Genomic DNA, 27,731 nt, shown 5'->3' with positions numbered 1-27,731 from the left:
TTGACTGACTGAACTATTTGCAGTTTATTACTGTTTGAAAATGGGTAGATCCTTTAAGATTCAGAAAAACGATTCTGTAATGGTAGAATTTCCATTTATCTTTAACAGGCCATTTGGGAAATAAGTGGGATTGAAGGAATAGCCTTATGTCTCTCAAATCCTATTATGTAGGTGGTTGCCTCTTTTGATCTATGATTGCCTCACCTAAGTAACTATATTCCCACTGTTGAAGCAGTCCCAGAATATGTGTCCAGGAATTGATGGGTTAGTTAGGGCTGCTTAGCTCCTGCATCTGTAATTGGGCAAAGTCTCCTCTTCCTTCCATCCCCTCCACACCTACTAGTGAATTATCACTATGTAAAATATTTACCTCCCAAGGTTGTTGGAAGTAAACACTTTGGAAACATTTCCAGTTCAACATGCCCCAAACTGAACTCATTATCCTTTTCCTCCAAACTGTCTCCTGTTCCAAACTTGTCTATTTCTGATGAAGAAACCTCCATCTTTTCATGCTTCTAGGTCAGTAACCTCAGCATTATCCTCATTATCTGTCTCTGTCTCTGTCTTTGTCTCTTTCTCTGTATATATACTGTATCTAGAAACTAGATAGATAGATGTAGTTAGATATGTATGTATATTTATCTTTCTATACACATACACACAAAATTTGCCAAATCCTGTTATTTCTACTTTCACAACCTCACATTTTCTCTTCATTCATATGGTTCCATCTGAATATGGGGTTCCTTATTACCTGAAACAATTAATATCTATGTATAATCTCTGATACAGAGATTATTGCAAGATTTTCTATGGTAATTGTTTAGAGTTAAAATCACAATTCGTTAGAGATCACACAAATCTTAGATAATACCCAAATAACAAAATCTCTATTTGGTTTATTCTTTGATGATAGGAGGACCACAATGTCAGAATAAAAATTATAAAGTTGAAATGAAGCTCTATCACTGTGTATAGTGAATTACTGTATATTGTCAAGCTGTGGAATTCCTTCTAACTGTACCATTCAATTGAAACTGCTCTCTACAAGGTTGCCAAAGAACTTTTTATTTCTAAATCCAATGGCCTTTTTTCAGTCCTCATCCCTTATGCTTTTTCCAATAAACAAAAAAAAAAATTCTTTCCTTCCTATTTCCTTCCTTTCACTGAAGGGGAGAGGAAATGAAACAGCTAATAAATCAAAATAAATAAAAAATAATAAAATCAAAATAAAAACAAAAGTTTTATAAAAATATAGTCAATCAAAAATTCTTGAATTCATCATGTTCTAAAAATATATTCTATTCTGTTTTCTAAATCCATCATCTATTGAGAAGTGGGTAATGAATTCCTCTTTGGCCCTCTGGAATTGTGGTCAGTAATTATATCAATTACAGTTCTTAAGTTTTTCAAAGTTGTTTGTCAAAGTAATTTCATATATTCTTCTTTTGATCTATTCAGTTTACTCTGTATCAGTTCATAGAAATCTTTCCAGTTTTCTCTGAAATCGTCCCTTTCATCATTTCTTATGGCACAATAATATTATATGTGAATGTGAATTATTATTGTACCATAATTGTGCTTTAACTTGTATTTCTTTAACTGTTAATGAGTTGACACCTTTAAAAAAAAATTGAAGGCTTGGATTTCTTCGTTTGAAAACTGTCTATTCATATACTTTGATCAGATAAGGAGTGTGGATCCTTTACTTTCCCCTAGTTTCCCCTGCCCCCATTCAATCAATTGTTAGGTCTTCTTGATTTTACAAAAGTCTTGCATTTATCTCCTATTCTCTAGTCACATGGCCACCATCCTACTTCTCACTCATAATTATTAACTTTTGCCTCCTCTATTGAAATAGTCTATTAATCAATCTTCCCACATGAGATTTTTCCTCTCTCTTGTCCCTCTTATACACAGGCTGAAATAAAAATTCCAGCCCTTGATTATTGAGAAATGGAGGTATGACTATTTCTGCACATGGTTAAGGCAGACTAGAAACAAATCATAGGAGTTGAGAGCATCAAGACCACTGGGTCTTAGTCTTTTGAGCTGTAGAAAGACTGGGCTGGAGAATGTAAGTCTGTGCTTACGGTACAGTACTGTAAGTCAGATGCTAGTCTTTTTAGGACTGGAGGAGTGCCCTGGAGGGCCATAGATGATTGAAACAAGAATATTGACTGGATAGAGAGAAGCTGAAAGGAAGAGAGATAGGTGACTGCTAAATTGATATTTCTGAAGCACCCATTTGCCATTTCTCTATCCCTTCTTGAAAAGCTTCTAGGATAAATGCCTGTAAGGCATTTCATAGCTCTTCATAATCTGGCTCTAGCTTCTCTTTTCAAGATGAATATGTACTTATTGGATTTAACATATACTTTAACATATTTAACATGTATTGGACTATCTGCCATCTGGGGGAGGGGGGGAGGAGGGGAAAAGTTGGAACAGAAGGTTTTGCAAGGGTCACCATTGAAAAATTACCCATGCATATAACTTGTAAATAAAAAGCTATAATAAAAAGATGAATATGTACATACATATATATATATATATACATAGACACATATACACATATATGTATCCATCTCTGTGTGTATGTATGTGTGTGTGTGGTATATTATATATATATATAATACACCACACATACGTCCCTCTGCTCTCCCATACTCAACCTTATTCTCCCTTCCAGGCAAATTCATCTGCTTGTTTGTTATTCCCTGTACAGGACATTCCATTTTTACTTTCCATAACTTTGCCTGGAATGTTCTCCTTCCTGACCTCCAGATCTTTTCAAGATCTTGCTCAACAACTACTTCCTTCAAAAGATTTTTCCTTATTTTATCCCAAAGTACTGCACCACTTAATTTACTTAGTATTTATTTCACATCTGTCTTTTATTATAATTTTATTATAATATTTATCATATTATCTTTTATTATCTATCTCTATCAATAGAATGTAAGCTTCTTGAGGGCAGGGAATAGCTCATTTTTGTCTGTCCTCAGCAATTAGCCTTGCTCAGTATGCGGTAGGAACTTAATAGCAAGTGCTTGTGGAATTGGGATGCAGAGAACTGACACTGGGCAATAATTTTATAGACAGAGTACCCAGGATGGGATCCAAGAGGGTCCCATTCTTGAGGCCCAGGGAAGTCAGGGGGCCTGCTACAGCCGCCCAGGATAGAAGATGAGGAGCAGAACCCTCTGAAATGCTAGAGCCCGGACTCTTCCCACTCAGCGGGATCAAAGACAGACATTGGCTGAGGTTTTGAAGGTGGACTTTTTTTTTTTGAGTATGAAATTGGCAAACATTTGAATCGGAGAAGAGCGGCTGGGCTCTGAGGTTGTTTTATTTTTGCCTCTGATTATTTTTGGTGAGATGGATTTTAAAGAAGGAAATCAAATGCAGACCTTTATGTGAATGCAACTTTTAATGTTACACATTTTGTCAAGTCGGGAAATGTTTCTGGGAAGGTTCTCATGGCAGTGAGACTCCCACGTTGGATAACAGGGGCGGTTTGAGTTTGGATTAAGGCTTATAAGCGGGGGCTTTATTTTCCAAAAGTGCAGCATGTGTGAATGTTTTAAATGAAACTTTACATATAGGTGCGGGAGCCGAATACTCTTGTGGAGCATCCCGGGGAGACGGGGTGGGAAGGCTTCTCGGCGGCGCGGGCCCCGATTTGCATGACGAAATGACCTCTTCATGGGGGTGTCCCGTAGTCCCCTTCGGCTCTCTGGCATTTCTTCCCAGTCCGAAATTCTGTGATTCGGAAGGGACCCCTTCCAACTTGGGATGTATGATCCTGTGAGATCTTACACAAGGCATTTCCACCCAGCATCTTGGCGGCTATGGGACTAGATTACTTCCAGAGATCTCCTAGGATTCCCTTCTCCCGATCCGAGGTCTGACCACCAGGCGGCGCCAAAGGTCCAGGGACCGGCGGCCTAGCGCAGGGAGGAGAAAGCGGAGGGGGCCTCCGGGTACCTTCCCCGAGCCCAGAGAGGAGTCCGGGGGTGACGTCACCGCGGCTCCAGGTATAGCGGGAGGACCGCAATCCCCCTTCGGGTCAAAGGCAGAGGCAGCCCCCTCCCAGGGCAGGGAGGTCAGGGGCCCGAGGGAGCGTAGCATCACGTGTCGGGAGCCTTAGAGGGCATCTCGACAGCATCTTGGGAAGCAATGCGTTTTGGCTTTTGGATCCCTCCGTCGGTCTGCTGTAGCACGTCTGCTTGGAATGATTTATTATTATTTTTTTATCATGATTGAAGGAAATGCTGAATTTCAGCTGGAAGTTACTAAAAATACAGCTTGTCACCCCTAAAAAACACCTGACGCCTTTTAAAAACCTCTGATTTATAATTATTTTCTAGAACAGGAGACTGCAATTCAGGGAAATCACAGACTTGCCCAAGTTCACACAAATAATAAGCATAGGAGATGGGAATTAAAAATTACTTTTTTTTTGAAGATTGATTTATTATTTTAATTTTTATTATTATTTTTATTAAGGCTTTTTATTTTCAAAACATATGCATGGATAATTTTTCAACATTAACCCTTGAAAAACCTTGTGTTCCAGTTCTGCCTCCCCTTCCCTAATCCAATATATGTTAAACATGGGTAGAAATATAGGCTAAATCCAATATATGCATACATATTTATACAGTTATCCTGCTGCACAAGGAAAAAAACAGATCAAACAGGAAAAAAATAAAATAAAATGCAAGCAAACAACAACAAAAAGAGTGAGAATGCTATATTGTGATCCTCACTCAGTTCCCACAGTCTTCTCTCTGGGTGCAGATGGCTCTCTTCATCACAAAATCATTGGAACTGGCCTGAATCATCTCATTGTTGAAGAGAGCCACATCCAGAATCGATCATCATATAACCTTGTAAAATGATCTCCTGGCTCTGCTCATTTCACTCAGCATCAGTTCATGTCAGTCTCTTCAGGCCTCTCTGAAATCATCCTGCTGGTCATTTCTTACAGAACAATAATATTCCATAATATTCATATGCTATAACTTATTCAGCCAACAAAATTACTTTCTAAGACTGCCAATTAAGGGTTTTTCCCACCATGCTATAAGTCTTGGATTCCCAGACTTTCCAGATGAAGGAGAGAGTTTGGTTTTGAAAGAGACTTAAGTGTGCCCAGTTTCCCCCATTTAACACTGTTAGATTTCTTTCTTGAAGGACCATTCCCTCATAGATGTAGAATCAGAAGGGGATATAGACAGTAGGATGACAATAATAAGAGGCTGTATATCTTATTAAAATTTTCAGGGTGCTTTTTATATATTTTCTCATTTGAATCTCACAACAACCTTGTGAAGTAGGGAGCAATAGAAATTGGATCTGTGAGTTCATTGGTTTAGGAAATTTCACCAAAGCAGATGAGCAACTTTTCTGAAATTTATCTTCTTAAAGAGTTGCCTAGACTAGTGATTCCCAATCATGAACCCCATTCAACAACAACAAATTGTATTGTGAACCTCTAGGATAATTTAATATAGCATTTGTAATATTAAAAATTGTATTTATTTTGTGAAATATTTCCCAATTATATTAAAATTTTTTAGTATTCATTTTCCAAATTCTTCCCCCCCTCGTGTCCCTCCCCCACTTCTTGAGAAGGCAAGCAATATGCTCATAATGTTTTTCTTTACAATTATTTACTGTTTAAGGCATCACGAAAAAATTAAGACTTCTAAATATTTTATTCTTTTTCAATTGTGTCAAAACAATTTTTAACATTAATTTTTTTTATTTCAAGTTTCAGTACTCTCTTTCCTTCCTTTCCTTGCCCCCTCATTGAAAAGTCAGGCAATTTGATATGTTATACATATACAATCATACAAAACATTCCATATGAATCCGGTTGGGAAAGAAAATAGAGAAAAAAAACCCATGGAATAGTATACTTTGATCTGCATTTAGACTCAATAAGTTCTTTTTCTAGAAGTGGATAACATTTTTCATTATAAATCCTTTGGGATTGTCTTAGAATAGCAAAGTCATTCACAATTGATCATTGTACAATATTGCTGTTATTGTGTACAATGTTCTGCTCAATTCACTTTGCATCAGCTCATGCAAGTCTTTCCAGGTTTTTTTGTGAGCATCTTGCTCATCATTTTTTATAGTACAATAGTATTCCATCACAATCATATGCTGCAACTTAGTTAACTATTCTCCAAATGATGGTCATCCCCTCCATATCTAATTCTTTGCCACCACAAAAAGAGCTGCTATTTTTTGGTCCTTTTCCAAGTCTTTTTCCTTTTCCTTTTTTTTTTTTTTTTTTTTGATCCATGAAACATTTCTTAGCACAAATCCCTTGAATTAGAATTTATGGCTTAGAGAATTAATTGAGTGGTTAGGTGACTTACCTGGAATCACTCAGCTAGTGTACTTCAAAGATGAAATATGAACCCAGTTCTTCCTGGGCTCAAAGTCAGTTCTCCATCCATTATGCTAGGCCTCTCTGAGGGGTAAGTCCTATAAGTATTTATCATTCTAGTCATGTCCAATTCTTTGTGACTCCATTTGGGATTTTCTTGGCAAAGATACTGGAATGCTTTGTCATTTTGCAGTTGAGGGAACTGAGGCAAAGAGGATTAAGTGATTTGACCAAATGTCTGAAGCCAGATTTGAACTCAGGAAGATGAGTTTCCTGAATCCTGGCTTGGTGCTCTATCCATTGTTCCATCTAGCTGCCCCATATATATCTTTACACTCATTTTAAAGGTGAGGAAATAGCAGAAATGAAGCAATTTGTCGTTACACAAGTAGAAAATGTAAGGAGATGAACTTTGCAATGAATTCTTCTAAACTCTAAATTCTGCATGTTTTCCCCTGCTTCCCCTCCCCCTCCAACTCACTCTGGTAGAAAGGAAACTCCTTTAGGGCAGGGATTGTCTTCATTCTGTAATTCTATCATGGGCTTGGCACGCAGTTACATTTATCGATTGATAGATCGTCTTTCTTAGTCCTAGGTCATCTATAGATTAGAAGACTAAAATTCTGAAAGATCCAATGATTTGTTTAAGATTACTCCACTATCAAACATCAGACCCAAGACTGGAACCTAGATCCCCTGATTCCACATTCAGCATTCCTTTCTTCCCCACATCCTACTTGTTTTTATCATTTTTAGAAGCACAGTTAAATTGTTTTTTTTTTCCAATTTTTCAAATGAGATGGTTTCAGTAAATACCTTTAATTTTTAATATTAAAATTATTAAAAATAATATTAAATTACTTTCAACATTTAATATTATTAAAGTACTTTGCAAACATATAAATGCTACTGATTTTTTTTTTTTTCTGAGTTTCTTTTCTTTTTTTTGGCTGAGGCAATTGGGGTTAAGTGACTTGCCCAGACTCACACAACTGGGAAGTGTTGTGTCTGAAGGCAGATTGAACTCAGGTCCTCCTGACTTGAGAGTCTATCCACTGCACCACTTAGCTGCCCCTCTGAGTTTCTTCTTTAAGGAAGACCCTAAGCTTGGAGCTTTGTGAGGGACACAAAGTTAAATGATGACAACTAATGTTGGTATTGTGATCATCTTTGCAAACATTATCTCTTTTAGTCTTCATGAAAATGAGATAACAATGCGGTGTAAAAAGCAACGGGTCTGAAGCATGGAAGAAGTTGTGGTATGGGAGGTGACTCTGAAGATAGAGTATTCCAGTTTAAATTCCGATTCTGATATCAGCAGGGTGACCCTGGATAACCACCTTCCTGGATTTCAGTTTCCTTACCTGTAAAAGGAGGGAGGGTGAATTAGAGGGCTTCATGAGGTACCTTTCAGTTCTATGTCTATGATCTAGCTTAAGTCCCAGCTCTTCTGTGAGCAGGTGGCTTCTCTCTGTGGCTCAGTTTCTTTAGGGATACAAGATATTAGTGTGATGGATGGAATGCTGGTTTATATCCTAGCTTTGTCAGTTATTGTTTGTGGGATTTTGAATATGTCACATCTTTCTCTGTGAATCAGCTTCCTCAATTGAAAAAAAGGGTTGTGAACCTCTAGGGTACTTTAATAAATTATTCATAATAGTCCTTGTAATTATTTATTATTCAAAGTACCATTGAAAAATGTTGAGTATATATACTTCAATAACAATACTATATTTCTGATAGACATGGCCCTCTTCAACAATGAGATGAACCAAATCAGTTCCATTAGAGCAGTAATGAACTGAACCAGCTACATCCATCGAAAGAACTCTGGGAAATGAGTATGAACCACTACATAGAATTCCCAATCCCTCTATTTTTGTCCTCCTGCATTTTTTATTTTCTTCACAGGCTAATTTCAAAGTCCGATTCTTTTTGTATAGCAAAAATAACTGTGGACATGTATACATATATCTATTTAACATATACTTTAACATATTTAACATGTATTGGTCAACCTGCCATCTGGGGGAGGAGGGGGAAGGAGAGGAAAAATTGGAACAAAAGATTTTGCTATTGTCAATGCTGAAAAATTACCCATGCATATATCTTGTAAAGAAAAAAAGAAAAATGTTGAGCATATTGCTTCTTGGACCATCATTATGAACCTCCAAGGATCTCAGTAAATAGGAGCCACTGTTCTTTGTATAATCCCATGATCTCTCAAAGGCTTTTCTGAAATCTTATGATACTCCAAATCCCTGAAGGGAAGGCAGATACATTTCATAGTAAGTGTCTGTCTACAAGTCTAAGAGGAAAAAATGGCTCCAAATAATTATGTATGGTATCTACCCAATTGGAGGGTAAGTGCCCAGAGAGCAGGAACTCCATTTTCTTCTTTCTTGGGTATCTTCTCCAGGAGGATACTAAGGAAATCTCTTGTTCCTTAGCCTGAAATCAATGCCACACAGATCATTTGAAGAAATAAGAATAATTAGCCTGGTGGAGAAAAGACTTGGTGGGGGGATAATATAAAAGCTGTCTTTAATTAAGTTGAAGGGCTTCCAGGTGGAAGAGGGATTACAACTGTTTTGCTTGTCACTAAAGGTTAGGACTAGGAGCAACTTGTGGAAGTTGTAAACATAAAGATTTAGAATTAAGGTAAGGAAAAACTTATTAACAATTAGAGCAGTTTGAAAGTGGAATGATTGGCAGCCCACGGGGATAGTGAGGTCACCATCACTGGAAGTCTTAAAGCAGAGGCTGCCTGATCTCTAGTCATATAAGTTGCAAATGGAATTCTCATTTGGATAAGTGTTGGACTCCATAGCCTCTGGGGTCCCTTCCAGTTTTGATTATGTGATGTTGTGAAGGGTTCCACACAGGAGATACCTTGAAGGTATTATTAACTGACCTTAAAAAGGTCACTAGGATTGTTTATGCCTTCATTTCCTCTCAAGGGAAGGGGGACAAGGGATGACTGTCCATTTTAAGATGGGAAGATTGATAAAGTAGTCAGGGGCACCTTATCCAAGGCCCTTATTATACAGAGCCTTGCTGAGAGCTTTCCAAGCTCTATTAGCCTGCCAGATTTTCCCCTAGTGCCACAAAGACCACTGCTGATAAAGTGTGGAAATAATCTGTAGTGGTGTATCTTGTCTGGCAGAAGGGAGCACACGAGGTCTGGATGGTGTTTACCACATAAGAATAATGTAGAATAGAGGCAAGCTTTCAAACTAGTTTTCCTTAAATCATGACCTAATTTGTGAAGCTGCTACTCCTGAATATTATTAACAGGATGTTGGCTGTTAAATGCTTTGAATTTCTTTAGCAGACAGAGCTGATGATAGCATCAATGCTGATATTGTGAGGATTTAGAGGGAATGTAGTTTTTCTACTGGCAAGCCTCTAAAATTTGATCAATAAACAGATCATATCACTGTGCCCATTTTACAGATGAGGAGATTAAGGAGATAATTCACTTGGGGTAAACTACTCCTGATTCAGTGTTTTCTCCAGAGAGATAGAATGAAAACTAAATGAATCAGCCTTCCTAGCTCTTGTAGATTAAACTCTTGGTCTTTTTTTTCTTTCCCTTAAAATCCAGTTTGTAAGTAGCCCTTTTAGATTAAAAGTACATCTGTAGTGGAGATATTTTCTGTTCTTTATTCATGAAACCCTGTGGCTGCTTTATAGATATATAATCCTGGCAAAATATTAGGATTGTGGGACAAGACTAACGTGAATTTTATATAGCATTCTTGCATGGCGTTATCATGTTTCTGGGAAACATTATATAGTATGAATTGTTACATATTATATACAATTAATTATTTATTATATTATGTTCCCATATTATAATATTCGATGCTACTGTGGGGTTATGCTATACCTATTGTTCAATACATTCCCAAGAAGAAAGAAGATATCTAGAATCATATTGGGGTTAAAGGAGAAAAAACTCTAAAGCAAAGAAGAGGTGTTTGCAGATTGTAGAGTTTGACTTGTTAAGATTTAGTTTGGTTCTCTTAACATTATATATTTATTTCTACATGTGATTTGGCTGTTAAATAATTAACCATTTTAATTAGGCCTATACTGCTCATGCAGAGACACTAAGGACTAATACGATTACAAATGTGAAAACAATACGACTCTTTGGAGAAATGCTGTTATACAGACATTCATTTTGGAGGGAAGAGGACCAGAAATAGTTAAATTTTATGAAACTACATAAAAGTGAGATTTTCAAAAATTAAAAGAGTTAGTATTGAAGTATGGATTTAAAAATAACAGAATCAGGCAGAGCTAAACACTTTATTGTTTTGATTGTACCACAGTGATAAATGAAAAAAAATAGTATTAAATAAGCAAATTTTCCTTTTCTCTGGCATGTTGAACCTAAGGTGAAGACAGCTGAAAATGTGGTTTGGGATTGAAATGCTGCATCATCAAATATTTAGAAAAATAAAAAACTAAAGTAACACCAATAGAAAGGTTTTTCTTTTAAACTATATCTGGAAGAAACAATGTGGTTCAGAAGAAAGAGAGTCTGGATTCAAAAGCCTTCTCTACCACATACTCTCTAGGTGACCTTGGCCAAGTGATTGAACATAAGGGTTCTCATCTATAAAGTGAAATGCTTTATCTAAATGACTTTTGAGGCTTCTTTCAGCTCAAATCTGTGATCCTTTGACCTTAACATTTGAGAAATATGGATTGAGATATAATTACATCTCTGAACTGATCTAAGAGAAAAGACCCAAATGGATTTAAACTGAGAAAGAATCTAACCAAGGAGTTGTCCTTCCAATTTCAATAAAATTCATCAAAGGGATTGGCAGAAATCATATTGGAAATATATAAAATAAATAAAATAAAAAAAAAAAATACTTAGCACAATTCACAGCATACAGTAAGTACATAATAAAAGTTGATTGATAAATTGATTAAAATGTTCAAATGTAGAATGACAAAGATAACAGTTGCAAAAGTTCCTTTGGTAATGCTCTCTAGTATTGCAGTCCCTTTCAATATTATCACTAAAACATGGAATTATTGTGAAAGATTCCAAAAGTCTGAATAGAATCTTGAACACTGGGTGATCTTCTGGCTTGAACTCACCACCTGTTCTTTAGGTCTTTGAAACAAAAAAAATCTCATCTTTGTCCTTAGTCTGTGGAAAGAGATTTATTTCAATTTTGGAGGCTGTGATGAGAGTGGATCATGCTTGAAGATATCTCTCTTTTGTGAAAACTCAGAACAATTGAAGAGCTATAAGAAGCTTGGCTGCTGCTACCACAACAATTGGTATATTTTTAAAAACGAATGAGATTAGGGAAAATTATTCATTTGTCAAATGTTTATTGAGCATCTACTGTATATTAGGTGTTCTGTTTAGTGCTTCATGTCATAAAAGGATAAGATAGAGTCCCTATCCTCAAAGAGCTTACAATGCAATAGAAAAATGGCATGTAGACATATAATTGTGACAGAAATAGGGTGATTGGTGGCTGACCGTATCACATAAAAAAGAGGAAAGATAATGCTAAGAGGAAGATCTTGCCCACTGGGTTTGGTCATTTGCTCTTGTGCCTTTCCATCTCTCATTCATTTACATGGGAGACAAAAATAACTAGAGGACTGAAGAATGGGGAGGTTCAGAACTAGAGAGCTCTTGGCAATATATTTTAAAAGCATCTGGTGCTGATTGCTTCAATTCAGCAACTGGACAATAAGAAAGGAGCCACAAAGAAATTCTAACCCTAAGTCAGTGTGATGTTTCTGACAGAGAACCTTTCCTGAATAAGTATAAAGTGGAAGTTGAAAAATATATTTAAACTTGTGGTCAAAGCTAGCTGGAACTGATTTGTATTCTAAAGAGTTTGGCACTTGGGGTGAGGAATGTCCTTTTGGAAAGGAAATACTTATTTCAGCCAAGGCTTTGAGAATTGACAATCCCCTCCTCATGGTAAGAAAAATCTGATATTGATATGTATAACCAATATCAGATTGCTTACTGTCTCAGAAAGAGGGGAAGAGAGAGAGGGAGGGATAGAATTTGGAATGCAAAGCTTAAAAAAAACCCCAACAAATATTAAAAATTGTTTTACATGTAATTGGGAAAAATAAAATATTATTTTAAAAAATCTGCTAAGATTTTTTCTTTGCTCAATGACTGGGTATGTCAGAAACTTACCTTTCTTTAAAAATGTGTATCTGAAAGTCTTGAGTTTTAATTTAAAAGAGAGATTCCTTTTATGAAGAAGTGATAGAACATCAGCTAAAGCCAGAAATTGGAAGCTGTACTTGGTAGTGATCAGCAGTGATCACTGACCAATGGCGTTCTGTCAACCCTCTCCAAGATCATCAGGGACCAGGACCCATCAGAGACAAGCCTTAAAAAAAAAAAAATAAAATAAATGACAAGCCTTCATTCCTACAAGTGACAATTGGTCCAGAAGAGACCTCACACCACTTGAGACCAAGGGAAGTAGTACAATAATGTCACTAGAAGACATTGATCATGGTGGATTATCAGAGGTGTGAACTGCTCTTCCTCATGTGAGCTTTGGTCATTTTTTTATTATGATTTTCTTTTTTTTAAAGCTTTTTATTTTCAAAATATATGCATAGTTTTCAACATTCACCCTTACAAAACCTTGTATTCTGTTTTTTTCTTTCTTTCTTCTACACCAGAGGCAAATAATCCAATATATGTTAAACATGTGCAATTCTTCTATACATATTTAGGCAATCATCTTGCTGCACAAGGAAAATCAGATCAAAAAGGAAAAAAAATAAGAAAGCAAAAAGCAAGCAAACCACAAAAAAAAAAAAAAAAAGATGAAAAAACTATGTTGTGATCCACACTCAGTACCCACAGAGCTCTCTGGATACAGATGGCTCTCTTCATCCCAAAATCATTGGAACTGGTCTGAATCATTTGGTCATTTGTATATTTTATATACATGCTATATGTGCCTTTTTATTCATTTTCACTATATTGTGGAGCCTTAAAACATATGGCCTGATTACAGGAATTCCTTACATGGATACCTCTCCACAAATGGTCAAAACATATGTTTATTCATAAATATGTTAAAATATGTCCCAGGTTCATGAGATAAATTGTTTTTTGCTACTTTTCTTGCTATATTCTTTCACCAAGGTGCCTTTTCTTTTAAATAATCCTATCCTCTGACTAGAAAAAAAAATAAATACATTGGTAGGAGCTCATTGAGTAGATCCACAGCATATCTTAAACAAAGTTAGCCATGTCTACAGAATTTGATGCACAATCTGAAGGATAAGATGCTCCAAGAGACTATTTTGCCAAGTGAATATGGCTAAAGTGCTACAGGATTTTGGAAGAGAGAGAAATCATATATGAGTATTATTAGAGCGAACATTAGGAAATAATGAAGCAGGAGAAAATTTAGAAGGATATATACTTCTTGGAATGACTTTTAATGTTTTGTGGAATAAGGGAAGGAAATTAAAAGGTAGGAAAATGTTATTAAAGATGAATTCAGAATTAACAGTGCCGATAGAGATATAGTTTCTAGGTTAAGATATATCCCAATGGTAATTGAGGTGATCAGTGGGTATAAGTCCCAGTGTGTGTATAAGATTTCTGGTGGTCTCCTCTCATCTGCTTGAGAAACTATGGCCAAATCTAGTTCTGATCAAATATCTTTAATTCATGTGGACAATGTTCTGTTCTAGCTTTAATGTCGTAGCTGATTGTTTTAGTCTATAAAGTGCCTCAATAAAATGGCTCCATGAACTATCTAAGTAGGTTAACATATATTTGGATGTGTGGTATATACGCATGGTTCCTAGCCACTACAAACAGGGCTGCCACAAACATTTTGGCACATACAGGTCCCTTTCCCTCCTTTAGTATCTCTTTGGGGTATAAGCCCAGTCTGCTGGATCAAGGGTAGGCACAGTTTGATAACTTTTTGGGCATAGTTCTATTTTGCTCTCCAGAATGGCTGGATGTGTTCACAACTCCACCAACAATGTATTAGTGCTGGAGCCTATTCTTAGAGTTGGCTAATCTTAGTCATCTTGTATTTTGAGAGTCATGAATTTCAGACTTTTATGACATGTGGTTTAACTTTGTTAAGGAATAAGAAGTGCTGACAGCACTGAAAGCAGCTAGTACATGTAGAACACCGTGCTAACTGTTGAAACACAGAGCTTAGTCTCTGTTTTCAAGAACTTTGTAATTTAAAGATAAGTAAAAAAATAATAGTGATACTAATGGCTAGCTTTTATATCGTGTAGCATAGTAGTTTGAAACATGTTTTTACAAATATTTTCTTATTTGAGCCTCACAAAAGTGCTGGGATGTAGACCCTATTAGTATTCCCATTTCACAGATGTGGAAACTGAGGCAAACAGGGCCACACAGCTAGTAAGTGCCTGAGGCTGGATTTAAATTCAGGCTCTCCGGCTTCCAGGCCTAGGTGCTTTCCACTGCACTACTAAAATGCCTCATGAAAAAGCCACCTTTTGTTGTATCGGTTAGAATGACATACATTGTCTCCCCTACACCACACTGACGGAGATTCTTTGAGGCAGGCACTGCACCAGTGCGACAGTCCCAGAACAGAGCATGCGTGATGAGCCCCACGAGGGGCAGAGTCCCACAGGCCGCAGGAGCTCGGAGGAGAGTCACCTCGCCAAGGCCGCGGAGGAGAGCCTTATGGGAGATGGGAACATGAAGGGCCTGTGATGGGTCAGGCACAGAGCAGGCGACCGAGCGTCTTGCTCAGCCGGGACAGCGAGAACCTTGGCAGGGAGAAAGGGGCGCTCCCAGCCTGCTCTGGAGCCAGTTATCTCAGGAACCGGCAGGGAAGCAGGTCTCCTTCGACATGAGAACCAGCTCCCGCTGGAGGGGTGGCAGTGGTGATGGCGGAAGTAGTGGCGGTAATGGCGGCAGCGGCAGTGGTGATGGTGATGGCGGAAGTAGTGGTGGCAATGGCGGCAGTGGCAGTGGTGATGGTGATGGTGGAAGTAATGGTGGTAATGGCGGCAGCGGTGATGATGATGGCGGAAGTAGTGGTGGCAATGGCGGCAGGGGTGATGGTGATGGCGGAAGTAGTGGTGGCAATGGCGGCAGGGGTGATGGTGATGGCGGAAGTAGTGGTGGCAATGGCGGCAGGGGTGATGGTGATGGCGGAAGTAGTGGTGGCAATGGCGGCAGTGGGGATGGTGATGGCGGAAGTAGTGGCGGTAATGGCGGCAGCGGCAGTGGTGATGGTGATGGTGGAAGTAATGGTGGTAATGGCGGCAGGGGTGATGGTGATGGCGGAAATAGTGGTGGCAATGGCGGCAGGGGTGATGGTGATGGCGGAAGTAGTGGCGGTAATGGCGGCAGTAGTGATGGTGATGGCGGAAGTAGTGGTGGCAGTGGTGGCAGCGGCAGTCGTGATGGCGGAAGTAGGAGTGGTAATGGCGGCAGGGGTGATGGTGATGGCGGATGTAGCGGTGGTAATGGCTGCGGTGGTGATGGCGGTGGTGGGCTACATAAAAAAGTCTATGAAGCCAGTCCAAGCGCTTTTATTTCCAGATGTCTTAGTACTCCGGTCCCTACAGCACAGTCGAAGCAAAGAATGTCCGCTGTCAGCGTGGCTGCTTCCCTTTATTTGAAGTGTCTGGCTGAGCTATCTTCCCGTGACATGCTTCTTTCAGGAAGAATCATCCCCCTCCTCCGCCCCCTCCCCCCGGCCTGCACCTCCGTCAGCAGCACCCTCCCTCTCCCCCCCCTCCCCCAGTCCGGTGGGCTCTGTTCTTTTCTGCAGGTGTGAAGACAGGCCCAGCCTTTGTGTGCCGGGCTTCTTTCCTCCTCCCTTTGCCTCTTGGATCCCCTCCAGGCCTGTCAAGGCTTTGCTCCTCCCGCGGGCCCTGGGTCCTGTGGCTCAGCCGCGCTCAGGGGGCTGACGTCTCCTGTCACCCCGGTGAGGACTCAGCAGCCGCCGCCTGCCTCTAATCTTCCCCTCCACAAAGGGCAGCCCTGTCACTCAGGGGAATTTCGAAGGTACCTGGAGCCAGGCCCCTGGCAGATAACGTAGCCGCACGGGTGCCCTGCTCTGGCCAGAGAGGGGGGCCCCCGCAGATTGTGGGAGACTGCCCTTACCCCCCAAAAGCGCGGGGTGGCAGACTGAGGTCAGGTGGGGAGCCTGGGGGAAAAATACGCCCCCCTGTATTCACATCAACTCAGAAAAAGTTTGATTTGAGACTTTCCAATAACATTGACACGGCCCAATTCAAGAGAGAGGAGCTAGATCCTGATGTGCTCCCCCTGGTAGTTAGGGCTGGGTTCTCTCCCCTCTCATCCATAGGGGACCAAGGGATTGTCTATACATAGGGCCAGCTTCTGCGTTCCTCAGAAAGTGCCCTAACACTGCAGAGAAAACACCGCCGAAAAGACATATCTAACTCTGCTCTCATATTCCGGCAGGACGCTACCCCGAGCAGCTCCTGCAGCTCGGTGCCTGCTGGGACCCGAGCAAAAAGATTAGAGAGCTGGAAAGTCCAGCTCACGCTGACTTAGTGGCTGAGTTCTCCACAAGAAAAATGGGCAAACAGGCTTCAAGATACCGATCTGAAAAATGGCCTTGCTTCAGTGCCCCTGCAGAGAGCCTGGCGAGAGCAGGCGCCCCCCACGGGGGCGTGCCAGGCTCTCTAGGGACAGGATCCACACCAGAGGCAGGTTCTAGTGAGCAGTCCTGTAACCCAGGATCCCCCGAATTTCTGGGTGGGAAACAGGTGCTGATTCTCCAGCTGTACGAGCCCCCATCGCAAGCCAATCCACCCAAGCAATTGGGAACAGAAAGTGCTTCCTGCCCGAGCCTGGGACAATAGACAATAAAAACAGCCAGTCCTACTGGCCTCCGAGTCCCTGACCTTGGATACTTCAGAAAGAACATTTTGAACACGCACACACCTGCAGAGTGCTGAACTGGCGTGTTTATTATTTTATGCTTGGAGTTGATATTACTTCTTGCTCCCAGGAGCTCTAAGAACTTTTGAGAGCAGAGCCCCAGGTTTTCTCCACTTTCACCAAGACAATCCTTTTTGGCCAGAGGAAGGACTCTGAAGGGCAGGCACACTGCTCCCAACTCAGTTCAGTAATTCCAGCGCACAGTATGTACAAAGTCCTCATGGGGAGGGCTCGTTAGCAAAACGGACCATTCGGTACCCACTGGGTCACGGATGGGCCGGAGGAGCCCCGCCTCTGCTCCCTCACCTCCGTGGGTTCAGTCTAAGAAAGACCCATTGCAAGCGACAAGAATGGAAAGGACATAAAGACAGACTAAAACTATTGTGCTAACACAAAAAATACCGGATTAAGTATTTACATTAGATCTGTTCAAGCTAAAGACTGGATGCTGGCTATTGTCTAAAGCAGAGAGGAACATCTAGAGAAGCTATTAATTATGCCTGTGTTTATATGTCTGTTCCCTAAGCTGACTGTTTAAGTAAAACCTTCAGCCTTGATTCCTGCCCTTTGTAAATGTGGGCGTAACCCCTCTCTCAGACCTTCTCAGATGGGTACTGTTTGAAGTTGCTCCCTGTATGAAAGGAAAGACTTGTATCATTTTAACTTGCTTTTGAAATACAAAAATATTTTCACTTGCTGAGTGAGAGTGTCTAAACTTGATATAACTAAACAATTAATTTTTGGATAATAATTACAAATATCTGCTTGATCCATGAACTCCCCTGCTTTGGATATTAACCCAGTTTGGTCTTTAGTCAGAGATATTTAAAAAGAAGGCTCTATCCAAATTTTTAGAGTGGAAAATAAGGAACCTGCTTATACTAAGAAAATAGAGGGAAATAAGAATATATTGATCCAGGAAAGGTGTGTAGAGGAAGTAGAAGTTAGTAAATTTGAATCTTAATTTATAGATGGAGAAGCTGATGTGTAGGTGAAGATGAGTGACTTTGAAAAGTTATAAGGCTGAGAAATTAGATGAACTTGAAAAGAATTAAAGGCTAATGTGGAAATAAGTTTTACATGATTGCACATGTATAACCTATAACTTGCCATCAGGGGGAGGGAAAAAATCTGGAACTCAAAACTTTATAAAAATGTATGTTGAACTTACTTTGGGACCTATAACATCAGCATGTATAGAAAAGTAAAATTCCTCTGTTGTCATTATACCTGTAATCATTCACTATTAAGATTTCTTCCTTTTATTTTTCATTAGAAAATGCTAGGATCAATTTCATCTGTTTTGTAATTTATCTTACCAATATTCTTTTTGAAGTTTCATAATCCTCAATGATGAGATAAAAACATGTATCAACGACATTTTTTTTTTAAAAAAGCATGTTGATAACTTTTATAGGTATTTAGAAAAAAATAAAACTTTAAAGAAAATTAAAATCACTCCCTAATGGGACTAAATGAGGCAGTGTATCAGAGAGGAAAAAGTATTGGATTTGCAATAAAAAAAACCTACCAGTGACTAGTTGGGTGACTTTGGGGAAGCCTTTTAACTTCTCTGACATTCAATTTCTTTAACGGTAAAAATGAGGACAATAATATCTACCCTGCTTTTATCACAGGGCAGTCGTGAAGTTCAAATGAGATAATATAGGTAAAGTGCTCTGTAAATCCTAACATGCTCCATAAATACAAGTTATTGTTCTGCTTATGCTTGTAAAATCTTCTTTTAGCAAATATCACTCTGCCCCTGCCCATGCCTGTTGAGACTGATTGACAAAGAAAGAGCGGGCCTTATCTATTGCTTAGAATTGTGTCTCCAAGTCTCTGTTCTGGCCGTCTCCCTCCCTCCCTCTAGGATGGCCCCAGCCAAGGCTCGGCCCTTCCTGTCCTCTTCCTCTGATCATTAGTGAATTGCTCTCTCTCCCTGTCCCTCTCTTTTTTCCTTTTCAACATATCAGGCCATTGGAATCAAAGAGGCATTTCAGTGACTCAGGCGTTTCCCATTGCCCTATTCCTGCATCCTCTACTCTTAATGCTGAGAGCTTTTCACGTCCTATTTGGAACTGATAGGAAGCCCTTTCATTGTTTCACTACATAGATATTAACACTGATGAAGGAAATGCTCCATCTGATAATAGAACCGTTGAAAAGAGCTCCATTTCCAGATGAGTGGCCTCCGAGCAGACTCCCAGATAGGATTCCCTCTCTTTCCAATGATACCAGGACACGTGCCCTGCAATTCCAGAAGTGGAAATGGAGCCGGGCTTCTGTGCTGCAAACTTGGACTTAGATGAGGGCCCCTCCCTCCAGCTGGGACCGAGGGGAATCCCGGAGAGTCCACACTCAGGGAAGTTGTAGGAAGAGGCTCCCTTCAGTCTTGCTGTTTTCTTTCCATAGACCCGTATTCCTATTTATGATGATCACAGCCATCTTGACTACAGGGAATCTGAAAGGGGATTTTTGTTCCTTAGGAAAAGTTAGGAACAGAGATGAGCATTGCTTTGCTTTCTGCAAAGCTCCCATGTGTTTTTCGTGGCACCTAGTCCCACACAGACCTTGGTAGTTTCAAGTGAAGGCAGCTGAGTGACGGAGAAGAGAAGAGTTTGTGGACTTTGGGCCCAGGGGAACAGTTGCCTTCCCTCTTCCTTATCCCTTTCCTTTAAAGCTCCTCAGAACTGTGATTTTCTTCCGGTACCTAGGATACCCAACCCAGACCTGTCTCCCCTAGGTTTCAATAAAAACACCCATGCTATATTCTTTTTTTGTAGGGCTCTACTCTAAACTAGCTATCAAATCAGAAAGGGATTTGATGAGTTTTCTTATGATCCTGATAATGTTTTATTCTCTTCCAGGGACATTTGAATTTTAGCGAAGGATGCTATCTCGACCCAAAGTGTAATCTCAGACAACATGATATTCAAGCATGAGTTAGATTTTTTAGATCAGGAACTTTTCTTGGTCCTCTTGAAATTATATCCTATAGGTAGCTTATTAAAATGTCTACTTTTTGACGCTTTCTTTTGGAGAGGCAAAACCCTTCCTAATATTGCATCAGATGGTTTTTTTGTTTGTTTGTTTTTTGTTTTTTTGCTGAGACAATTGGGATTAAGTGACTTGCTCAGGGTGACACAGGTAGGAAGTATTAAGTGTCTGAGGTCAAATCTGAACTCAAGTCCTCCTGACTTCGGGGCCAGTGTTCTATCCACTGTGTCATCTAATTGCCCCAGATGGGATTCTTAATATGTTTTTATTTCATTAAATTAAATATTTCCCAATTACATCTAAAAACATTTTAAACATTCTTTTTTAAAAAATTTTAAATTTTCTCCTTCTTTCAGCCTCTCCCCCATCCCTTGAGAAGGTGATATAATATTGAATATATGTTTTGTCATACAAAACATATTTCTACATTATCCATATTGCAAAAGAAAATACACACACAAGAAAAATAAAATGAAAAAAAACTATAACTCAATCAACATATAACCTCCATAATTTTTTCTCTGGATGTGGATGGTATTTTCCATCCCAAGTCCATTGGAAATGGATAGGCATGGAATTTTAATAAAAAAGAATCACTTTTATGAAGTTATTTCCCATTTTTAGAGCAGAAAATCAGAATTGTTGTCCTTTGATAAAGAAGATAGGATGAACATCCTAAGGTACCTGTACTTTGAGACTCACAAGAATACCACTTAATAAAAAAAAATTATTTAGATTTTTAACCTGTGTTTCTAAGATAGGAATTTTTCAAAGACAAGTAGGCTGGAAGATTGGATTTTTGTATTTCAGGTGTTTGATGAAAAATGGTTGCATTTTCACATTTCTAGGCCCAAAAGACTTGTGTATTTGCCCTGGATGCATTAAAAAGGAACATAGAGTGTGTTGGGAAACAGTGGTCTGAAGTTCCTGGCAAAAGGGATAGATGCTTGTTTTCATAACTAATATGAATTAGATTGGACATTTCTGTACTTAATGGCATAGATCTTTTGTGTACTTGTTGGCAAAATTGAATAGCTATCAATTCCAAGCACATAATGGAAAGCAGACTGAATTGGAAACTGGGTTTTGTGCTAGCCAGTTATATGAAGTAATTGGAAAATAATTTCATTTTCTTGGGCCTCAGTTTCCTCATCTATAAAAAGTTTGGACCAGATGGTCTCCTAAGACTGAAATTCTATGAAACTGATAACTATTCATAGATATCATAAGTATTTCAAGAAAGGTGATTCAGTTGCTTGTGTAAGTATTTCACATGTCTCCTAATCTCTTTTCACATATCTTTTCTCCAAGCTTTTATCACCTGAATGAGGAATGGAATAACACTGAATTCCAAAACTAATAGCTATACATATTTGTCATTAGCATTTCAAAAAGGTACCAAAGGTGCCTTTAGAAATACTTGGTAGAAATACGGTATTTTTCAGACAATGAAAAAACCATAAAGCCATTTTAGGCAGTTTCTAGAAGGATTAACATATAGATACAAAAACTCAACTACCATTATAATTAGGGATAAATTGCTTTGTTTTTCTTTCCCTTCCCCCTAAAATTGTGTGTGTATGTTGGGGGGGGGATTCTAGTAGGTGCAAAAATATGTAGGAACACAGAATTCACCAACAAATGGATTTTTGGGAAGTGTTAAGTTTATTAAAACAGAAGCAGAGAAGACACTAATTTGCATTGGTAGAGGGAGTTAAAAGATGTGAAAGACTTTAAGGAGGGAAGCTAAGTGGTGTTGCAGTAGATAGAGTACTAGGCATGGAGTTAGGAAAACCCATGTTCAAATATGGCCTCAGAAACATAGGAGTTATGTGACTCTGGTCAAGCCACTTAACCATTTGCCTCAGTTTTCTCATCTGTAAAATGAGTTGAAGAAGGAAACAGCAGACCACTCATGTATCTTTGCTAAGAAAATCCCAAAAGGGGTTCCAGAAAGTCACACATGATAGAACAATGGCAGAATTTGGGACAGGATGGATAGATTTGAGAGTCATCAGCATAGAGATAGTAATTAAATCCATAGAAGCCGATTGAGATAAAACATAGAAGAGATGAGGGCCCAGGACAGAAGCCTGAGGGATACCTATGGCTGTCATCTGGGGGAGAATCTAGTAAAGGATGCGATTTGAAATGTAGTGTGCAGCAACTTGACTGAGTAATAAAATGGGCTTCTCAAATCTTCAACTAAAATTCCACAGGCCAAGTTAAGACCTTATGATCTTGGTTTGGAACCTACTATATAACTATAGAAACTAGAGAAACCTCTGCCTTAGTCTACCCAAGAATGGGATCTTCTCTGCCACAGAACCCTGTGTTCATTTTGGACATACTCACATGTTCACATGAACATTCTGGATCAAGCTCTTTTGACTGCCCTGTCCCAAACTCACTTTCAACCAGGGTAGGCATTTTAGGTATTTCAATCCCGTAACCATTCCTATTAGTTGGCTAAATATTTGAGGAATTTGTGATTTCATTGTTTACTCTCTCCAATATCATAGAAGTCAAAACCTGTCTGCTTGTTCTGTCTTTGGAACTCTGGACATTTCTTTTCACATCTCCCCCCAGGACCTCAACCCAATGGGCTAGGTTCTCTTCCTATAATGTGGACACTGGTTGCCAACTGGTTTTCACTCATTCTTGCATCTTTCCTTCTAGTCACACATTCCTGTAATGATTCAGTTATTCCTGCACAATTTCTCATTTGCAATGTGCCTTAGTATGCTCTTGGTTATCATGTACCCATTTCTCCATTGCCTTTTGGATGATCTTCAACTTCCATTTTGTGATATTCCAAAGCTAATTATATGTAATGCCATAAAGGCAGGCCTTTGTTTTGGATGGAGCAAGGACAGCTATAAGCCCAAGTGTAGGAGGGGTAAGTAAGTATTGCCAGCATCATTCCTCCCCCTCTCCCCACTGGGGCGATTATTAGTTCAAGGCAAGGCTGTTTTCCTGCCTCTGTTGTGTCTATTATTTCCTGTTTTTAGGTGAAGAAGTACTGGAGACAGATGATGTTTTGGAATTGAAAAGTCCAGAGGAGTCCTTTCTGAGGAGCAACCTACTGGAGTCAGCCCAGCAGGGAAGAAGCTATCCAGGAACTGAGACATTGTGCTCTGCAAGCAAGGTGATGAGTCAGTCCATTGATTGGTTAATATGTATGTGAAGGTGAATTCATTGGTGAGAAGAATGCTTGCACCTACTGCATTATATTTGAAGGCACTCTCCTGAGGGACTAAAGTATAAAGGAAGATTTGTGGTTCCAAAGGACATTTCTATATATTGGCTGTTGCAATATCTTTTCAGTAAATATTCCTCTATAAAAGCTAATTAATACTAATTAATTAATCGAGGAAAAATCGATTGGCAAAATTGATAGTAAGGCACTAATTACTTGTATCAATGATATTGAGGAGCTATTAACTGGCACTAGTAATTATTATTTTTGGGGAAGGATACGAGAGTGAGAAATTCAACCGATGGTCTTAGAAAGACACCTGTTAACCCCTGAGAGGTACACCTGGAAACCTAAAGGGCAATATGGCCACTTTCTAGGGAATCAAATTCATAGGCTAGACATTCATACAAACATGTATATACATACATATATGAGACTTCATCTGGAGAATTTGTGGATTCCCACTGTAGAGATTCTCCACAATGGAAGTATTTTTTTTTTTATTGTTCTAGGCTATACTTGTAAAATCAAGTTTTCCAGTGTTTTCTTTACAAAACTGATCAGTTTCTTTTGAGACAACTTTTGCAGTTAGCTGAATGTTTACGTACTGTTTTACTGAATCTTTTATAAATACTTCTTTGAGGCAAGTGTGGACTTTGCATCCCTAAAATGCTGGTACCTAGTTCATAAATGTTCATGTTTTGCTTCTGCTTGTAAATAGACCTTGACTACTTGCTTTATTTGTGATATTCTTAGGGAATACAGGTCATAAGATAACTTTACCTTTGCATATACAAACCTCAAGTAATTAATTCCAAGAGGTTAATCTCTTTTCTTGGAAGTTTCATACTTTGTCAGGGTTTACCTAAATCCAGTTCCTTTCTGCTCAGACTCTTGCCCAATTATTGAGTGAGTTTGGAATTCCATTAGGATTATCCCTGTGGTAGCATGGATCCATTGGAGAATTTTGATGTGTCCTGTGTAGAAAGGATCCCTAGACATTTTGTCTTAGCCTCCAGTTTAATGTCCTATGTATTTCAGCCATCCATAGAATAAAGATGGGGTTCCCCTGTATTTTAAAGGCCCAGAGGAATCTTAAAGTATTAAATCTGGTCTGAATGTGGGACCAGGACCCTGGTAGAAAACAGAGTGGATGAATGCCCAAATCCCATCTACATCTATATAGCACTTGGTACCTTACTGAGTATATAACATTAGGTACAAAGCTAAATTTGTTTGGTTCCTCATCCAAAAGTGATGGATTAAATTCTAGTCCTAAAATCCATTCAGAGAGAACTCTGCGTGATCTGGGAAGCTCTGTAGGGACCAGGTTTCCCTTTGAGATAGGAAGCTAGATTTTGTTTTTATAATTTTTTTATGGCTTTAGGTTAGGGGAAGCCATTTCAGCACCAAGAAAAGCACTTTATAACTTCTTAGCAACAGTAATCTCTGACAAAGCTTGTAAAATGTTTCCTGTTTATTGGATCTGCTTAAGTCTGTATTTAGGACTACTGGGATTTTTCACCTGTGAATGTGAGATTGTCTAAGATCTTTTGATTATTTTGAAACTTTTTTTTTTGGTATTGGGGAAGCAAGTGAAAGAACGATGTTACTCTGCCTCCCCATTATCCGAGAGATGTATTCTGAATTGGGAATGTAGACAGAGCACTCTAGCCAACTGGGAAAAAATGGCAAATTTTTAAATTGGGGGAACTTGCCTCAAAGATGGCCAATGAGGCCATTTTAGAAGCATGCCCAGGGGGCTAACTGATATCTGGGGAGCTGGAAATACATCGTGACACTGAATGAAGGAGCTCCAGTTCTTCACTCTGACTGTTTTCTGTTCCCTTAATTTGGGAGGTGAAGAAAAGGCATTTTGGTTGGCTGAGCTGCAACTGAGGCATCACAAATGCCTCCACGAAAAGCATGGTTGAGCTGAAATAGGAACGAAAGGGTCTGAAGTAGCAACCAGTAGCCAGTCAGAGGAATTAAGGTTCCTCCACAGATTATGGGCTTGCTCTGAAGGATAGGAATTTTAAAAAGTCCCACAGGAGAAACTTGCTCTCTATTCTTTTCTGCTGGTCACAAGATGTAAGGATGACTCTCTTAGCTCAGAACTGGTTGGGTGAGGGGCTGCTCTTCCCCTACTTGGGATGTACCAATGAATGCATGTCCTCATTGTTAAATTTGTTTGGAATGGGGTCATCTCCTTTTGTATACATTGTTGTGATGTTTCAATAGGTCAGAGGAACAATGATTGGCATCTGTCTTTCCAAATCAGTCCAGAGGAATAAACTACTTGATTCAGCCTAGCGGTCTAGTTGAGACACCATACATATCCTATAATAGGGAAGAACTTGTCTATCAGCTATGAGCACAGTAGAGCTAGTAATTTGTAGCAAACACTTGAAATTTGAACCCATTCTTCCCAAGGACTAAGGTGGAAGAAGGAAATATATGCATCTGGTTTGAGGGGAATCTTCTTCCGGAATCTTTTCAGTAAATATCCTTTTCTAAAAAATAATTGAGATTAATTGGCTACGTGCTATTAGGACAATAATAACTGGTGAGTGATGTTGGAGAGAATGCACCAAAATGGAAGCTCCATCTAGTTAGAAAGACTTCCCTAACCCTTCAGCAGTATTTCTAAAGGGAAAGATTTAACTGCTTCCTGGAAAACCTAGAACATGTGGTTGGGAGAATAAATTCAGAATCTCACTATTTTTGATTTTGACACATTTGTGGAAGATATCTTGGTGGAAAAGATAGTATTTTGTTCTATCAAATAAAACTTTTTATAATCTCTAACAAGCACAGAAAACAACAATTTGGGCAGTCAGTTAACAAGCATTTATTGAGTTTTTACTAAATGCCAGCTGGGATTTGTATATAATAAAATTATTAGCTTTTAAATTACTGTTTTAAAATGATTATTATTTACTATGTACTAATAATTGGATGGGAGTGAGAAAGAAAGGTCTGTTCATCAGGGTAGGATTTCAGTTATGTCTTGAAGGAAGCATGGGAATCAAAAGGCAAGGATGAAATGGACACAGCATTCCAGGCATGGGGTGGAGACGACAACCAGAATGACCAGAGTGAAATGGTCAGATTTATATTTCATATTAGCAGTTCTGCAGTAGATAGGTTAGTATGAGGAAAAGATTTAATGCAGTGAGACCAATCAGATTTTAAAAAAATGTTTCCTATTTTTATTTGTTAAAATACCCCCAATTATATTTGAATGGGAGGGAAACCCCCCCTGGAATGTTGAGGGCAGAGATTGACCTTTCCAGTTTAGGGAACTCCCAGCCAGCAAAGACCCTCCATTAAAGCCAGTCTGCTATTGTTCTATAATTTATGGTCTGAGAGAACTGTCTGGGGCATTGAGAGGTTAAATGATTTGCTGAGAGTCACAGAATCAACTGGTGGCAGAGACCGGACTTGAACTGAAACTTTCCAGACTCCAAGGCTAGCAGTACTATCCAATGTATCATGTGAAAACTTGGAAGAGTAAGTTCAGTGAGACCATTCAGAAAGCTATTGTGTTAGTCCAGGGAAGAGGTGATGAGGGTATGAGAACTAAAGCTGTGGTTGTCTGAGTGCAAAGAAGACAAAAACTGTCGTGAAAGTAGAAATGACAAGATTTGGCAAGGATGAGGAAGTGAGAATGAGAAGATGAGGGTAATGCTGAAGTTGTGAGCCTGAGCTACTGGGAGTACAGTTCTTACTTTAGTAGTAATAGCGGAGTTGGGGAGAGGGAAAATTGAGATTTCTTTTTTTTTTCGATTGAATGGGGTAGAGGGATAAAGTGATGATGGGATTCTATTAAATGTTTTCTCATCATCCAGAACATCCACTAAACCAACATATAGTTCACCTCTAGAGTTTATAAAGATTATTCCTTTCATATCTATACCAACTACATGCAATTCATGGAAGGGAATAAATTTCTAATCTCCTCTAAAAAGGAAAGAAAAGAGGATCTGGTCTAAATATAATGGTCCCTTTACTAACTCTGGAAGTCTCTAAAGTATAGACTGCTTTCTAATAAAAAATTGACTACTAATAAAAGTCAACTACTTCATGCATTCATTCAAAAATTATTTATTGAAAAATTACTCTTAAACAAGACAATATTCAAGATGCTAAGCCAAAAATTCAAG

The sequence above is a fragment of the Antechinus flavipes genome, chromosome 1 (assembly GCF_016432865.1).
Source record: "Antechinus flavipes isolate AdamAnt ecotype Samford, QLD, Australia chromosome 1, AdamAnt_v2, whole genome shotgun sequence".
Taxonomy (NCBI): Eukaryota; Metazoa; Chordata; class Mammalia; order Dasyuromorphia; family Dasyuridae; genus Antechinus; species Antechinus flavipes.
This window is presented reverse-complemented; position numbering follows the sequence as displayed.